The following is a 4,599-nucleotide window of genomic DNA, read 5'->3' as shown; positions in this document are numbered from 1 at the left end:
ATACATGTGTGAATACATAGACAAACAGAGTGTCACTAGTATGCCTCTACTTGACTAGCTCGTTAATCAAAGATGGTTATGTTTCCTAACCATAAACAAAGAGTTGTTATTTGATTAAACGGGATCACATCATTTGGTGAATGATCTGATTGACATGACCCATTCCATTAGCTTAGCACCCGATCGTTTAGTATGTTGCTATTGCTTTCTTTACACTACAAGAAATCTGTTAATACATGACGGATTTCTCATGACAAATTCAAAAACTGTCACGGGTGACCTAATACAGCCCGCAAGCCCACAAAAGCCCGCCCAAACCCATCCTCGTATATAAAACCTAACCCTAAGACACTTCTTCCCCAATCTCTCTCCCCCTCCGCCGCCACCCCCTCGTCTTGTCACTCCTCCTAGACCGGCTCCTCTCTCGCTCCTCCTTGATCCCCACCTAGATTCGCTCCTCTCTCCCTCCTCTATCCCCACCTAGATTCGCTCCTCTCTCCCTTCTCCTCGATGCTGATTTTTTTAGAGCAAGCAGATTGGATCGATGGTGACCGCATGAGCATGCCGCCGCCGCATGGAATTGCCTTGCCGCTGCGTGGAGTCGCTTTGTCGCTGCCGCCCGTTGCCACTTGCCAGCAAGGTAACTTCGTCCCAACCACTGCTCACCTCCAGGTCCTCTCGTGCTGCTGCTTGTCGTGGTCGTCTTGTTCGCTGGGCGCTTGCTTCCTACTGACTTACTACATGTGTGCTTGCTGCTGCCGTAGTACATGCGTGCTTGTTGTTTCCGGAGTACATACGTGGTTGCTAGGTGATGGGCTGCGTGCTTGCGTGATTGATTTCCTTCATCTTGCAGGTGCACACACGCACCTAACATCCAGGGAAGTCCACCATCTGAACCACCACGACCATCCCTCTTGGCTAGCACAAGCAGCGCCATCGGCACTTCGGAAGTGAAGGCAAGCAGCCAAGAACTGTAGAAAATCCTGAATTTGTGTAAGTGTTTTCTTATTGATACAAATTTTTTATTTGTATTTGTCGTATATATGGTTTAAAAACACTAAAATAAAACATATCTTCCTAAAAGATATGTCTGCAGAAGAAGACAAGTTGTGTGGTAGTTCACGTTCAGTCCCTAACAAAAAATTAGACCATGCCAGTGATGAATAAAGCATATTAGTGTTCTTCTCCTTTCTGTTGTTATAAATCTGGCATTTCTCTATATTTTTTAATATTATTTACCACTTTACTCCCTGGCATAGTTGCAAACTAATAATTGACGGTGTGTATGTTCTTCACTAAGAAGTGGCTGTTTGATACAGTATACCAGTGTGCATTTTTATTTGCAGCAGAACTTGTCTAAGTTAGATGTACTCATCTTTGTTGCTATTAGGATCAAATATCAATGCTTACATTCGGTAAAAAAATCTCCTTCGGCTTTAGTGTATTGTTAAGGTTCTGATAAGTTCAGATATACTACCTCCATTTCAAAATATAATGTGTTTTTGTAGGCTAAACTGAGGTAGTATTTCTTAGTTCTGACAATGCCTCGCTTAATACTGATCGGTAATAATGAATTTGTTTTCCTGCATATATCTGTACATGTTCCTATCTGAATTAATGCTGGACGTTTTTTGGTGTGTGCGTGTGACATTCAAGTCACATTTTCGCAATATATGTTGGTATATGGTCTTGTTTGAAATTTATGCAATTCGACATACCACAGCAAGCTTTAGAAGTAACTTCCTTCCATCTACAAAAGCTGAGAGGGAGGGGGAGAGGCACACAATTTTACCACCGAATAAGCTGCTCCCTGACCTGGAGGGGGAGGCACAAGATTCACCACTGAATAAGCTAATACACTCAACATGATTGAGGCTCTAAAATGAAATAATGAAAGTGTAGCAATCTGCAGCTTTGGAGATTTAGAGGCACACAAAGATAATGAGATAGTGTAATAATCTGCAGCTTCAAAAATTTTGATTTTTGTTTGCAGCAAATAACAATATTGGTGTTTTCATTGCACTTTGGCCTCCAATGAAATTCTTCTTTGTGTCAATAATAATTCTCTGTCAAAAGTTTTGGTTTAACAGTATACTAATTTTTGTCAGTTGCTTTGCCCAGGTCTATCTCATGGACACCCAGGTTGATATACAGTTTTCTCAACACCCAGATTTGTGGAGCCTGATGTTGGACAATTAGGATGGGACTGCAGACCTTTAGATTTTGGTGCTGAGATTTGTGCGCCCCTCGCTACATGTAAGCCACGTTTATGATGTTGATCTTTCTGCTATGGATTGTAGTTTGGTTCCACTACTAGCGCCTTGAAGACTAAGGATGGTGTTGTCCTGGCTGTGAGAAACGTATCACCTCACCACTGCTGGTAATTTTGCATCTCCACTTATTGCTTTATTATCGTTCCAGTCGAATACAAATTCTTCAGCTGTATACTTAACTGTTGATGATCTCTTGTGGCTGCAAGAGAAATGTATGGGCAAAATGTCAACATTCTTAGATAGGTCAATTGCTGTGTCCTTCATAGCCTTTTGATTTTATTTTTACTATATCTTTTTTTGTTCTAAGTTTCAACTATCAAGTCTCAACAAGATGTGGACATTGTTCTTTAGGGCATATATGCTTTCTTAATGCTCTAACAGGGTAGATTCTGTAGTTGCTTAACCTAATTTATGAAAATCGGTGGTACCCAAAGGCGCCATTCAATAAGTATTGAAAAGTTGATCCATTCCTACTCACTGCACTAGAAAAATATCGTACAACTAGACAACTGTAGATGTATGTAGCTGTTTGTCGCTGTTTGTCTTCTCAACGCATAACTATCCCTTCTTGTATCTTCATAACATATCATCAGGGAGCATTGGACATATGACAATTGAATGAATCTTGTGCACTGCATTATGTATTGTCCCCCTTTGTGAGACAAGTGTTTTTCTGTTTCTTGTTTGGACGATATGCAAAGTACTTATCATTTCATTGTTTACTCATAACTTGGTTGTGTTAATTAATACAGATCTACATGATACTTATATGTAGCAAATACTATGCTAGTGTAAGATCTAAGAATTTTGGACAACATGTGATTTATTTTTTAAATTTGTTGCACTTCTCTTACATCTATCTATTCATATCTACAAATATCTAACGGTCTTGTAAATATGCTAGGTATGATTGCATAGCGGGCTACTTGGTGCTGCCCATCACAATCTGCATGACGTGATAGATAGCGTCCATCAGGAGTGTCGACGGCAAGAACATGAATAACTACTTCAATAGTTTAAATGCATAGTTTGTGTGAACTGGATTCTACTATTTCTTAATTTTTTTCAGTGATACTTTGTTAAGCTATGTTGTAAAATTACCATTTTATGGAGGTTTTTGTAAACTACTATGTTGTAGATACCTCTCGATGGTTGAATGAAACTTTGGAAATACTTTTGTCTTGGGCCAAAGTTTGCATTATGATTTCTGTAATGCATTATGCTTAAAAATGTACTTGGTGAAAATTAGGCCGAATTAAATAGGCTAATGGGCTGAACTAAATTTATATTTTGCGTCATGGGTGGGCACCCATGACAGTTTTCTGTTGGTCTGTGACGTATGATGACCGTCATGTATTAACAGATTTCTTGTAGTGTCATGACTTATACATGTTCCTATGACTATGAGATTATGCAACTCCCGTTTGCTGGAGGAACACTTTGTGTGCTACCAAACATCACAACGTAAATGGGTGATTATAAAGGTGCTCTACAGGTGTCTCCAAAGGTAGATGTTGGGTTGACGTATTTCGAGATTAGGATTTGTCACTCCGATTGTCGGAGAGGTATCTCTGGGCCCTCTCGGTAATGCACATCACATAAGCCTTGCAAGCACTGCAACTAATAAGTTAGTTGTGAGGTGATGTATTACGGAACGAGTAAAGAGACTTGCCGGTAATGAGATTGAACTAGGTATTGGATACCGACGATCGAATCTCGGGCAAGTAACATACCGATGACAAAGGGAACAACGTATGTTGTTATGCGGTCTGACCGATAAAGATCTTCGTAGAATATGTACGAGCTAATATGGGCATCCAGGTCCCACTATTGGTTATTGACCGGAGATTTGTCTCAGTCATGTCTGCATTGTTCTTGAACCGTGGGGTCCGCACGCTTAACGTTACGATGACAGTTATTATGAGTTTATGCATTTTGATGTACCGAAGGTTGTTTGGAGTTCCGGATGTGATCACGCACATGACGAGGAGTCTCGAAATGGTCAAGACATAAAGATTGATATATTGGATGACTATATTCGGACACCGGAAGCATTCCGGGGAAGTTTCGGATAAAACCGGAGCACCGAGGGGTTACCGGAACCCCCCAGGGGGTTAATGGGCCTAATGTGGAGAAGAGGAAGGGGCTGCCAAGGCAGGCCGCGCGCCCCCTCTCCCCCTAGTCCGAATTGGACAAGGAGGGAGGGGCGGCGCCCCCCCTTTCCTTCTCTCCCTCCACCTCTCCTAGTTGGACAAGGAACGGGAGGGGAGTCCTACTCCCGGTAGGAGTAGGACTCCTCCTGCGTGCCTCCTCTAGGCCGGCCGCA

General features: G+C 41.7%; 1 long non-coding RNA gene across 1 annotated transcript; it reads left to right on the top strand.

Annotated features, from left to right (window-relative positions):
• Window positions 1-365: 365 nt before the first annotated feature.
• LOC119318585 lies at window positions 366-3,454 on the top strand. The gene is made up of 4 exons (XR_005154167.1): window positions 366-640; window positions 854-993; window positions 2,122-2,380; window positions 3,178-3,454. It is a non-coding gene; the product is annotated as an uncharacterized LOC119318585 (long non-coding RNA).
• The last annotated feature ends 1,145 nt before the right edge of the window (window positions 3,455-4,599 follow it).

This window comes from Triticum dicoccoides, chromosome 6A, assembly GCF_002162155.2.
Source record: "Triticum dicoccoides isolate Atlit2015 ecotype Zavitan chromosome 6A, WEW_v2.0, whole genome shotgun sequence".
Classification (NCBI taxonomy): Eukaryota; Viridiplantae; Streptophyta; class Magnoliopsida; order Poales; family Poaceae; genus Triticum; species Triticum dicoccoides.
This window is presented reverse-complemented; position numbering and strand designations above follow the sequence as displayed.